Here is a 14,380-nt window from a genome sequence, read left to right as displayed (position 1 = left end):
AAAAAAATGAAATTTCAGATATCAACTTTTTTCGAAAAATAAATAAAAAATCCATAGCTATTCATAAAAAAATTTGAAAATTTAATATTTTGCGTTACTAAATTATTTGCCTGAACGACGAAAATAATTTTAAGTAAAGAGCAAAAATTCCTTCATTTTTTGGGGCAGAGACTACAGCCCCTCTAGGACACCCCTGTGGGCGCTGCAGAATACAAAACCTATTATTGACTTAAATATTGGGCTGTACTTGCATATGAAGTAAAATAAGACATTAGGGTTTTCTCCTTTTCTTGATTTTTGTTTAAGATTGTTCATTTAAGTATATTATTACTCAAAAAGTAATATTACAAGCTCAATGGCAAATAACACACTTAATTATTTATGTATCCAGTGAGTCATGAAGCAGGAATCAATTTCCTCATTTTATACACCTTAAAGAAATAGAGTTAAGGCATGTCATTCATGTATACTTAACTATATATGTATAATATAATAATATAGACAAAAATAATCAACATAGCTCAATGAGAGGGGCTTCTGCAGGCAGTAGACTGGAGGGATGTAACCTCCCCCAAAAAAAAAAAAAAACAAGGATTGCGGACGCCCCAGAATTTGTGAAAGTTAAAGTCAATGTTTTGAAAAAAAACATTCAACTTTCATAAACAAACAACAGGAATTTCAGAGTTATGTACATGATCCATTTAACTTCCCTGACCTTGAAAAGTCATTGCATTTTAATCAATCAAAATGACAAAACTTCCATATCATTTCCTGCCTCTCAATATCATTGGAAAATATCGGTCGTCAAGTGGGGTTTTTGTTAGCATTTCCTCAATTTAATATTCAAAGTAGACATATACTTTAAATGAATATCTAAAAAGGAGAGATTATATATGAACAAAAATTGTTCGCAAATAACCAGGCTAGTATCCGTTCACCCTTTTCCCGTTCAATCGTTCATTTTAAAAAACTTTCTGTTCCCCTTTCATTTGTTCATTTTGTAAAAACTTTCCCTTCGTTCTTCATTCGTTCATTTTTGAATTATTAATTTATTAATTTTTATATTTATCTAGTAAAAAAGGTCTAACCTACAAAGTACTTATTAATACATATATATCAAGCCCTTTTTGTTTCTCAATACATAAAAATGAGCCACAAGGGTGTAGCATGCTAAAAGCGAAGAGGCAATCCCAGGGTTCCTGAAATGTACAGGGCTCCAATAAATCGGTAAAAATGATGGTCTCAATTTTTATAAAATAGTGTCCAATTGAATCAAATTGCTTTTTGAACAGCCTCAAAATAGTCTCCAGGTAGTCTTTTAGTTGAGCCTAGAAAATGGACTACTTTTGTTCAAGGCAACCTCCTACATATTTTCAACAGCCTCCCTCATTTAAAAAACAGCTGAACATACAAAAAAAAAATTAGAGTAACCTTATTTACTATTAAGGCCGACCCGTAGCAAATGCTAAAGATGCCGTACATTCAGGTCGTGATATAATGAGTGCAAAGAAAAAAAAGTGAGCCCAAACCTAACCCAACTTTCAGATTGGCCTATATTTTTCCAATATGATATCTGGGTAAAGTTGGGTCCATATCACTCATGCCTGGTCATGATTTAATTTTTTCAAAGCGCAGTATATTCCTCCTGAGAGCTCATTTCCCATATACCCACGGTGGTCCTAGTTTGTCTAAAGTGAGAAACCTCTACAGATAGGTGGGTTCTGTATTTTTTATTGTAAGAGATATTAATGCAGGACTTTGGTGTGGGGAGTACTTGCCGTGTGAGAGTACAAAATGAGTCCCGAATCACTGCCCCGACCAGTTAAGAACTGCATTTATTTCTATGAATATAATAGGTACATATCAACGGTGTACATAATCGTATATTATTGCAGTTGTAATATTTATAATTTATTTTGTAACACATTTCCTGTACATAGTTAAACAATATATTATGTATTGGTATTGATGTTGTATTTTTTAACTATTTATAATATTATTAGAAGTTTTAATTGTTTCTTAGAAAAGGCAAATAATACGAGTATATGTGTGTGAGTATAATTACTGAATAAACAAAATATTGGCTAATATCTTGCATATGGCGCCAAATTGAAGGATTACCCTATTTGATTGGACAGTTAATCACAATACCTCAAATAAAATTTTTGAAATACTACAAGCAAGAGTAGGTAGAAGCGTAAAACGTCATCCACTCCCTTTTTTTTTTTTTTTTTTTTTTTTTTTTGCTTGATGTCCACAAATGCGTAACTGAATCTAAATAATTAGAAGCGAAGTTGGGAAAGGTAAATGCAACTTAACTTAACGAACATAGGTTAAGTTTACTAACTTTTAACTGAAGTAGTTAATTATTTAAACAACTTTATTTTAACTTGAACTTAATTAGTCAATTTTTAATTTATCAAAATTAAAAATTAACTTAACTTTTTTTTTTAAACTACATTATCTTAATTTTAACTTAGCTAGAACAAGTTAAGTAGTTAAAATTTAATTTATTTTGCTATTAACTTGTTGAAATACTTAAAAACTGTCTTTTAGTAACTGTTAGTTCTTGGATGATTTAGTCAAACTATCGACATTATCTTTTTAATTTAATTGTTCGTATACGTCATTCCATATCTTTATCAATAAAAGGAATATTTTCTCAGTGTCGTAAAAAATTTCATTTTTATATTATCTACGATATTTTTATAAATTTACGTATAGTTTTTAATTAGATTCAAGCTCCAAAATCTAAAATTTTAACTGTCTTTGATTTTCATTTTAGTATTAACTTGAATCTACATATTTTTTCAAATATTATTTAATTGGAAGGGAACAAAATTTGGGCAAGAGAGACCGACAGAATAATATTTATTATAAGCCTTGATAAATCTCTCAATGGACTAACTTAAATAGTTATTTTTTAATATCGAAATTAATTTTAACTTAATCAAGGTTGGGTGAGTTAATTTAACTTAAATTACTCTAAAGTTAATTTAATTAAACTTAACTAGTTAAAAAAAATAAACACGAAATTAACTTTAACTTAACTAAACAATTTTCATTGAAATCGAAATTAACTTTAATTCAACATTTAAAAAAAAAAAAATCATGATTAATTTTATCTTAACTAGTTAAAAAGATAAGTTAACTTGCCCATCACTGATTGGAAGACAAAGCAATAAAATTGACTGCAATTATTTTTTCAAAGACTCGCAACTACGAATTATATTTTAAGACTATGGTTTGAATTTGATATTCTAATAATAAGTTCTCCACGGCTTGATAGGCCCATTTTCTAGCTTAGGTAAGATTGTAATTTTAGACGTATTTATTCATTTCTAATTATAATAACTAGATATTTCATTAAAATCGGGAACCCACCCCTTAGAGAGAGAACTTACGCAGGGCACGTTTCTACAAGCCTACAAATTATGTTTAGAGATCAAAAGAGGTATAGAATCTAAACCAGTGTTCGGGGAATAGGGGTAAATTACCCCCAAATGGGATAAATTAGAAAATTTTCGGAGTAATGGGAGTGGAGGAATTCTGCAAGTAGATTGGTTTGTCCTGCAGAGTACTTGAAAGTTTGGGGTAAATTAATTTTACTTTAAGTTCTTTTGACCGCTTTTCAAGACAGCTCCTCTATTTTGATACATTGTTCTGTTTTCATTGCGTGAAAAAGAGGATGCAGAATTATTGAATAATAATTAAAAAATTGGTAACAAACTGATTTTGCGCCTTTTTCCTCTGTTTCTCTTGGATTGAAAGGTTTTGAGATACATATAATAAAGTTAACGACGCGTGTTGACCATAAAATGATATAAAGAGCATTTTCATCAACGTCTTGAAATGCAGAGTATACCAAAATCAATACAATGTTATTTAATAAATTTAACAAGTTTTAAATATTTAGAGAAAAAAAAACGAATAAAATCTACTTATACAAGGATATAGTTGAAAAACAGGGATATGAAATTGAAGAAAATCAAAATAATATTTAGTGAAGATCCACTAAAAACGAGATCCGTATTGTTTTCCAATTATCTGTATTCTAAAGGTCAGTTAGTTAGAAGAATTGAAATAATTCTAAAGTATTTTTAAAAAAATATTTCCACTGGTCTGGCATGATAATTAATAAAAGTAAAACTACGGTTCTCCCAGCAAGGACTTGGAATCAGACTCTTCCACTAAACTTTTAGATTTTAATGTCAAAAATAGGGTTGTAATTTTTACCATTGAATGGCAAAAACACGGTGAAACTTAAACAAATGGACGACACTGTGTAATTTGGTGCATAAAAAAGTAAGAGAATTGAGAAAATACAATCTCCTGATATAAGTTGAATTTTATTTTGTTGAAAGAGTTCCTCTGGTTTTATTTAAGGCACATTCTCTGCCTTTTTTTTTTAGCTGAAAAGGCAAATAATGAAGAAAATTCGTGGCTGGAGACCTTTTTTTATTCAAAGTATCTCCCTTCTCTCAAAAGGTCAAAAAAATTTATAGGGGGTAGGCTAACTCTATTATACCAGAAAATTTTTTTTACATAACTAAAAATCCCCTTTTGGAATAGAGAGTTACTGTATCAAGTACTCCCCTATACATGCTTCTCATGATGTGTACTATTTCATCAAACGGATCAGTCGAGAAAATCTCATTTTCATGATGTACTGCTCATCGAGTTTTATGGTATGGAACACCAAGGTATGAGTCGAACACTCACATAGACATTCATAAAAACGTAGCAAAGAAACATTTTTTTCTTATTTACTCCTGTTTTGATTTATGTTATATGATTGCATGTGTGTTCTCAATTCTGTTGGTTGAAGGATTTTATTTATTTATTTTTTATCAGTAATATGTGTAGAGTGTTTAGATAGGTTTCTTTTTTTTTTTTAGAAAGGGATATTTATAAACTAAAACGATTATTTATGTGATATTTTTACGTGATCCTTCTTCCTTCATTTATGAAATTTGTCTTGTTGATCCGAAATGTGTGTATCAGTTGTTCATAATTAGCCAATTCTTTCAAATTATGCAGGGGCTTCCGCAGAATTATATATATATACATTTATTTATTTTTTGGGGGAGGGCTTGGCTTTTGGAATTTTTTTGAAAAAAATTTTTTTTTTAAATAATTGCAAAAATCTACAACCATCCACAAAAAGTTAAATTTTTTAGAAAAAAAATATCAAAAATCCAGAGTTGTTCCCTAAAAATTTGAAAAACTGAATTTCAAATATTTAATTTTTTGGAAAAAAATTTCAAATGTCCATAGATATTCACTATAAATTAAATTTTTTGCATATAAAAATCAAATATTAAACTGCTGCATAGTTAGACCGATTCACCTTTTTTAAGAAAATAAATCTTTCAAAATAATTTAACCACTATTTCTGTGTAATATTTTTTCATCTTGACCGAAAAAATACTGATAAAAGCAAAAATGTCTTACTTTCAGGTGGCTAAGGCCCCTCCAAACCATCCTCTGCGGACGCAGCTGCTTTAGTATTTAATCATTTTTGTGAATTATTAAGTTAAATTTCAAGATTTAATTCAATTTCAATCAATCATCGTTAATCAAAACATTAATAAGGGGAAAGGAAAGAGAAAAATCGACAGCCAACAACAAAATACAGAGTAAACTTGTATGTTAGTGAGATAACACCGTGATTCTCAATACTGTTAATCGATAGACACGGCATGAGTAATTCTACTGTAATTCCAATTTGAGCCTCATGTCTTTACTCACAAGTCTAAGCCATTGAATATTTTCATCGAGTCCAGATCAAGTCATTATAAAATAAAAATAACTTAAAGAGTACCTTATATGTACCCAGTAAGAAAATTGAAAGGACTATCGATTTTATGTGGAGTTACAAGTCTTCACCCCCCAAAAAAAAAAATATATATATATATATATATTGAATTTCAGCTTAATATTTGCAATTGGATTTTTAAAATTTGTTTCCAAAATTTAATTTTAAATAAAAAGCTTAAAAAAAATTTTAATTTGGTCGATCTTTTTCCAAAAAACAATCCAAAACCAACCCCCTTAAGTAAAAATTATATATAACCCTTGCGAACACCTCTGGCCTTTGCTGTGAAGTCCAAGTCAAGTGGCAAGTCCCGAGTCCAAGTACATACCTCTGGTAATTTATATCTTCATTATATTTTCATCCTTTACAATTATTAATGAATAAATAGAAATAGGCTAAACACATAACCTCTATTTTATATGACATTTCCATCTAATGTAGGAGTATTAAGAGACTTGAGCTCTGATAGAGATCTTTGGTCATGCTGATATTCGATAACACAAAAATATACTGGTGTTTTGTTTTGTTTTTGTTTTTTTTGTCAGTTTTCTATTTTTCTACTTCTTACTAACAAAATAAAAACTGAACGTTGATGAATTGAACTCAAATTAGCTCCAGTTAAGCTGGGAACAAGTTACAGCGATTCTTGAATGGCAATTCAAGGTGTGTTCAAAAATTAGCTAGCGACAAACAGATTATGTTCCTTTTTTTCTCCTTTGAGAAGGAAAGGTTGCGATATACATTAAAAGTAACAACTTGTTCAATAATGTTAATCTTTTACAAAGTTATATTTTTGTGCATCAGGATGTGTATTAGACAACGCTATTTTTGTCCTCCTCACAAATTTGTGTCTTTTTTTCATTAAAAGTTGATGGAGGAAATACTATTCACTTTGAATGCAATTAACTACTAATTCTTATTCATTCACACCTTGATCTCCACACCATTGCAGAAGAATTACTACGTTTACACATTCAGGAAGCAAATATTTATATACATATATATGTATATATTTGTATTGTCGAGTCAAAATCTTCTTATTGATACGAAATAATAATATCTACATTGCCACACATGATTTGACATACTTGATTTTTTTATTTAATTACGAATTGAAATTTGATCTTATTTATATTTTTGGCCCGTCATGACAAAAACAAGCTAGAATTATTTCTTTCAAAATTGACTCCAAAATACATTTGTATTCTTTGACGAATAATTTTTGTACATATACCAACAAATTATTCTAATTAACTATTTGGAGGAAGATTATATTATTTTTATTTTAAGTAATACAAAGTTTATAATCGACCTATTAAAATAAGGGCGTGTATACTATGTACATATATAGTTTATATGATGTCAAAAATTGATTAATTTTTGTTCAAAAGTGGTTTTGTGTTAACTCACTACATTTTGTCTGTGCATGTTGTCCCGGTAATCTGAAAAGTTACACTTTCATTGGCAAAGTTGTTAATTTTTCTACTTATTGTTTTCCTTACGAGGGTGTGTCTGAAAATTTTCCAACCTAAAAGAAATAAAACATATTTTTTCTGATTTATTTTTGAACTGAGTCTCCTTGTACCTCGTCACACTTCACCCAGCGATGCTCCCATCCCTGTAACCCGTCCAAATAGTACTTCATTAGCAGTTGCAGGGGATTGCCTCTTCATTAGACGAAAATCTATTCTCGCCTTGTCAAGAAATGATGCGTCGTAATATGCTCATGTAATGGTTTTTCCTTTTGAAAGATAATCGATGAAAATAACTCCATGACTATCAAAAAAAAAAAACTGACAGAATCACTTTCCCAGTCAAAAAATTAAAAAAAAAAACGTTTTTGTGAATCTTCAACACTCACATCAACTCATTCAAACGGCTGTTAAATAACAACTGCGCCTCCAAAATGGATGAAACTTTGTTAAGTAACTCTCAACAGATGCTAGATGGATGTGACTAGCATTCATTTAGGAGTGCTGCCAGTTTCACTATCAGGTCGGAAACTTTTTAGAACGCCCTCGTATTAGTGTTTGTATCTTTGATTAGTTGTACATGCTTTAGTCCTTGTTAAGCTGCGAACAATTCCCTATGATTAAATGAAGAATACCCTGACAGATTGGAATAATCGACTAACTGCATAATACATACCACTTGATTTTGGGCCAATTATGTTATCTTTTTTAGGAAGGAGAGGTTGCAATTTACAATTTTAGATCACTTTGTACTTTTCCTTCTCCAAGCACTACGTTCCCTCAATAATACAAATTTATGATATATTTATTTAGTTGTCAGCTGTCGATAATTGTGCTTCTTTTCCCCTACTCAGTGTTCTAAAGAACGTTGATCCGTTGAATTTAAATTATCTTTTGCTAAGCAAATTACAAATGATGCTTTTGCTAAAAAAAATTCAAATATACAATTTGGTATTTAAAATGTTTCCAAAAATTAACAACTATTTATAAAAAATTACCAAAATCACATAAAAATATATTTTTTGGAGAAAAATTTTCAAAACCCATAGTTGATCAATAAATAAAATTTCAAGTGTAAAATTTTTTGTAAAAAAAATTTAAAATTTTCAGTTATTCTCAAAAAAAATTTAAAAATAAAAATTCTAATTTTAAATTTTTTGACCAAATATAAAGTTATTCACAGAGAATTTATTTTTTTGGAAAAAATATGTTAAATGCCAGTAAAAACAGGAATTGGTATCAAAAATTTAATATTCTTTTCGTGATACCGATCCCAATTCTCCGACTACGATTAATTGTTCCATCACTATTTTTCAATGTTCATGGCGTTAATTAATCAAAGCAGTCCCTAACATCATTATGTTTAAATGGACTTACTTTACCATAAAATATTTCGTATCCACTAGCAACCTCAACTAAGAATAGGGGAAAAGTGATAATAATTTGAAAAAACTCTTTGGTAGATACTAGCGTTCATAATTTTCTTGTCACCAACTGAAAGTATTATTTAAATATAAGTTCTTATATATGTCGTATATGTACAAGTTGCAATTTCGTACAAAAGTACCGAAAACTAAAAAGTTAGACAATTGAATATGCCTGGCTATATTTAAATGTTATGCATAAAAACATGGCATATATGCCACATTTCAGGCGGAAAAAAACCCGTTTCGTACTGTCGTTACGGGATTAAAATATTAATGTCTCAGAAAATTTTATTTCACCTTATTTTTAGCATTTAATACGAAAAATTTATGCTTAATAGTGCATAAGTTATTATTGATTTTACAGATTTTTATATCCTCCAACAATAAATCTATGGAAAAAAAGTATATTGAAAATAAAATAGTTCTGAGTTAACTTATTTAAATTTTATCATTAAAAGGCATTTTAAACAGTATTGTAGTATACCAAGGTTAAGACGAAGTCATGTAAAGAAATATTCAAAGTGTCAAAGAAAAGTACAAAAAATAATTGAGTAAAAGTCAAGAATATTTAACCTTTTTTTAAATTAATGATTAATAGATGTCAGACAATTATCCTCGCGAGGAAAAAAACATATACCGATCACACATCAAAATTGGAATAGACAAGATTAGGCTCCAGTCTGCAGATTCCAAAAATTCCTAAATATAGTTTATTTAATCATTTCAACTTGTGTTTCATAAATTATAATTGAACAATATCAGGGGTTCACTTCTCGTAATTTTTAGGCCATGCCAAACAGATTTCATTACCCATTACCGTTGGTGGACTCGGTTAAATGCATCTGGACTATACTTACTTACATCAATTAACATATGCACCGGATGTGTCCAACGGACTCCTATGATGAAATATTACTTTGAATTACTCTCAACTACCCACGAGAAAATAGATGAGCATCCCTATAACGTGTAGAGTTGTACTTTCTAAGCACTTTCGGTTAGTAAAAAAAATAGAAACCGAAATTGGCAGTATATTCAAAAGACTAGTAATTTGAGATCCCAATGCCTCTTATTAAAAAAAAAACCTATATACCGGATTTGTATTAATAAACCTAGGGTATGCAAACCTAACTACGCCTTTTTTTATAATTCATAATTGATAAAAAAGTGGAATGTCTATATAATGAGTGAATCTGATTTTGTTTGACATTGTTTGGGAATTTGTGCAATAAGCAAATATTTACTTTTTACCTTCTTAGTAATTTTGAGATTGTAGTGACAGTAGAAACTTAATTATTAACTATTAATGATAATTATGTCATGATATTTTTCGTTACTTCTACAATATTATGATTGATAGGGAAATATATTCTTGTATTTCTTAACTGAATACCTTATTCTGATCTATAAACTACGTACATCAATAGCTCCATCTTCTAATCATAGTTTTATATTTTTGACCAATTGCTTATTAGTTATAAGTAGTAATGTCCAAATTATGTACTATTTGGACATCACTAGTTTTAAGTAATTCAAGGTTAATAGAAATACAGGGTTATACCATAGCACATGTACGACTTATGTTTGACTTCCACCACGCTTTTTAATATTGATGTTATAGTGTATGAGTGGTTGCGTGTTTTGTCAAAATCCGTCTTTCTTACCTAGCAGTCGGTACGATACATCAAATTGAAAATATTTCAAGTAATCTTTAAGTAACTCAATTATACTATTAAATGTTTCTTCCCCTTGTGAGCGACAAAAATGGTTATTACGTTTTACCAGTGAGCTATAGCTATAAGTAAATGGTATATAGACACTAGAATTAATTATATATTTTTCAAAATCACATATATATTATTAGAAAGTCTCAATCGTGGAAATGTGAGCATATCAAAATTATTGGATAAGTAAAATTAAAAAAAAATATGTGCCATTATAGGAACCTGTCATAGATGTCAAATGTCCCTTGATCCACTCGTTCATGACTATGGAGTCTTTTTATGAATATTTACTGTGTTTTGTACACTCGTCGACAAAATGTTAACTTTGCTTTGCCCCGGATTGATATGGTGTGCCCCTGATTACTTTTACCTAGAGAAACACCATAACTTTTACTAACCTTTTAACTAGTAAAAAAATCCCATTTTATTTTTTATTGGTAATCTGAAGAATGAATTTTCTTTTGCTAAGCAGTTGTTATTATTATTTAATTACTGAGTAGTTGACTTTCTTTCCTGAATAGATCCAATTATATTCAAAACCTGCTTGAACATTCGTGTGTCCACATAAGAAGGAGAGTAAAATTAAGGATCTGTTGCAGAGTTATAATTGTAAGTCCTTTTTGGCTACAGAAAAGCATTGGGGATCGACATCAGATATATTGTTGCCAATGTCCTTGTTTATTTCCTTCTCTCCCTCCTCCTTCCTCATAATTGATTGCAACTAAACCAATTAAAACCATCCTTTCTAAAGTTTTCTAATTACCATATTAATTTTTGTTTTCTTTCTTTAACACGGCCACACTACACACGATTTTCTTCTCTATATACAACACAAAATATATGCTTTTCTGCCATACAGAGCAAAAATTTAATTTTGATTTTTTACAACATATGAATGATATAAGTGTTATTTTCTGCCTCAATGTATGTAAATAAAAGATTAAATGTCAAAATATAGTTTGTAGATGTAGGATTCCAGATTCAAAAAAATATTTAAATTGGCTCTATATCTTTTTTTGAATCGAAGAAAATGCCTTGTAATTATAAAAAATCAAGAAAAATTAACCCTTTTCTTGGAAGTCTAAAGAAATTTAGGATTTTTGACCAGAAGCATAGTTTGATATACAATGCAGAAGTAAACAACTTTATTTTTTAAATAAAAGGTACCTTAAAAAAATTAACCTATTTATTGTTAATTTGTTTAAGATTTATTGTTTTAAAAAAATTGAATATGTAACCATTGAAATTGTGCAGTATTTGAAAAGTTGCAATGATAACATTATCATAATTACATAACTCAATGAATTTATCAGTTGTTTATGTACACCTTATTATACAACTAGAAGTAGTATCCCTCATTCCCGGGAATAATTAAGCGTTGGCTAAAAGACAAATTTTGCTTTAATACCTCTCCAACCAATCCTTGGTTTTACTCTCTATTTTTCATGAACACACTCACAAGTAACTACTCAATACTTATATCAATTCATATGACGTGTTCTCTCATCCAGAAGCAAGGAATAATAATAAGAGTTTGATATTTTTTTTAATAAGATGGGATGATTGATGGCTTGATGAATACTTTAGTCTCTCGAGCGCTCACTAACAAAACAAACAAACCAGTGTTCCCTGTATACTAAATACAAATCGTCTGCGAGAGTTTACTCATGTTTACATACCAGCGTTTATAATTCTAATCTTTACATATACTGTAAATGCATATGAATAATGATTAGAGTTGACTAGTTTGTAATGAAAAAAAGAGAGCATAGAGAAAGTGGGAGCCTGATATATTACTGAATTAAATCCCGCCATAATATCAGATGCATGCTATATAATTTTTTAGGTAGAAAATATATTACTGCGATAAAGAGGAGAGCCTTCTACATTTAAAATAACATTAGCGTAAGGAAAATATTATAACTACATTCCAATACATATATATATTTATTTTATAATGAATTTTTAAAACAGTTTACACCAAAGATAGGCGAGAATTCTTCTTTCAGAGGGAGAAGTTAACACCACTACTACCTTTTAAATAAAGAACAAAAAAGTAAAAAGAGCAGACGCAACAACCGTTTTTCCTTTTCTAATTTTCAAATGTAGTTTTTTCATTGGAAACTATTCAACTCTCTATCCCCCCCCTCCTTACAGAAGTTCCTCCAAATTTACGAGCAACTTTTATCTTTTAAAAATATATTGTTTGTCTAATGATCAGATAACAGCTAACACAGTAGCAATATCTTTTATAAATGTTGACTTTGTGATTTTACTTGAAATTAGGAGAGGAAAGTTTCATCAGATCGAGCGTTCTTATGAAAGGTAAATTGTTCCAACTTTAAATACTCCTTTGTCGTAATATTTCATTAATTATTATTCTTATTCATTCTAGGAGAGAGAGGAATTAAGATAAGTAATTAATTATAATGGGACCTAAATATATTATTAATTTCGTTTCTTTCTGAGGATGCTCAAATATGTGGTAATATATTATTTCATTACGTTCTTGTTTGGAGGAGATTTAAAAGATTTCAGCTCATAAGTATATTTTAGAGACTGCAAGTCCAGTCTTTGAGAGAATGTTTAAGGGAGACTTTAAGGAGTCAAACAAGGAGTACATGGAGATTGAGCATCTGGATGTGATTCTTTTTGCATCCAAGGTTGTGTAAAAATGTGTTTGCACCGATGAAACGGACTTTAGCGAATTTACGAGTAAGTATCTCCACTGAGGTATTATGTAGTTAATTAATTGAGAACTACTGTTTCTAAAGAATAATGTTTTTCATGAACGAGGAAGAATGGTGGAAGAAAACTATTTCAATCGAGGAAATCCTCATAAGGCTCTCGTGATTAATTAATTTCTTGAATAAAACGAAGTTTGTCTCTTAATATATTGGATAATAGATATCACCCCAGAAATATCCTGACTCACATCAAGATTCAAAATTAACCTGAATAAACATCTCGTAAACTAAGTAAAATCTGAAAATGAATTTAATACATTTTTTTAGTCAGAAAAATCATATTTTATTTACAGAGTATAGTAGAAGAGAAATTATAGTATCATGACATCTGTGTAAATCCATTTTAACATATCCTTGAATGCAAAAAGAATCACATCCAGATTCTCAATCTCCATGTGCTCCTTGTTTGACTCATTAAAGTCTCCCTTAAACATTTTCTCTAACACTGGACTTACAGACTCCAAAATATATTTATTGGCAGACATCTTCTAAATCTCCTTCAACCAAGAATGTAACGTAAAAATATATTACAGGTATCACCAAAACTAAGTTGGAATAATGAATTCAATTCTATATTTTAAAATCGTATGCTAATGTCGATTATATTTGCAAAACTTGGGTGACCTAGGTGTCGTAGGTCTCTTTTTGATTGCTAAATAGGTGAAATAAAGGAGCTAGATACCTACTTAGACTTTAATTTTGACAACAGCGGATTTCTGTGGAGGTATGTACTATTAGAACAAAATGTTTTTCATTTAATGTATAATCATTATTTTCTAATATTTTTCCTTGGCTAGAAGTATGAAATCAATGCCTATGTCAAAGAAAGCAATCCACTAGGAAATAAATGAAAATTCCGAATGGCGTTCAACTTTGTTTGTACTTGAATAAGTATATTATATTGTATATATAAATAAAATTGAATAATGGAGAAATACAGCTGAAACTGAAGATTCGTCTATATCATTATTCTTAGTTCTACTTAATTAGTCTAGCAACCTTAATAAGTATGGATCCAATAATATTAAAAAACATTTTAAGAGTTAAGGTTATTGAAAGATGTGTCCGCGAGTAAAACATAGCATTTAGTCTTATTTAAGCTTTATGAAATTCAAGCAACAAAAAAATTAAAAAATACAAAATCTTTAGTTCTTTTGGCTAAAATGAGAACCTTTGCAGGGGCGTCCGCAGG

At 29.5% G+C, this 14,380-nt stretch overlaps 1 long non-coding RNA gene across 3 annotated transcripts; it reads left to right on the top strand.

The window, feature by feature from the left end:
* Positions 1-12,656: 12,656 nt before the first annotated feature.
* Positions 12,657-14,139, top strand: LOC121125216 (uncharacterized). Of its 3 annotated transcripts, none has more exons than XR_005866579.2 (4): positions 12,657-12,766; positions 12,837-13,419; positions 13,482-13,912; positions 13,986-14,139. It is a non-coding gene; the product is annotated as an uncharacterized lncRNA (long non-coding RNA). The 3 variants fall into 3 exon arrangements; XR_005866583.2 differs by having other exon boundaries at positions 12,729-12,766; positions 12,837-12,857; positions 12,911-13,912; XR_005866580.2 differs by having other exon boundaries at positions 12,837-13,912.
* Positions 14,140-14,380: the final 241 nt, after the last annotated feature.

This window comes from Lepeophtheirus salmonis, chromosome 1, assembly GCF_016086655.4.
Source record: "Lepeophtheirus salmonis chromosome 1, UVic_Lsal_1.4, whole genome shotgun sequence".
In the NCBI taxonomy this organism is placed as follows: Eukaryota; Metazoa; Arthropoda; class Copepoda; order Siphonostomatoida; family Caligidae; genus Lepeophtheirus; species Lepeophtheirus salmonis.
This window is presented reverse-complemented; position numbering and strand designations above follow the sequence as displayed.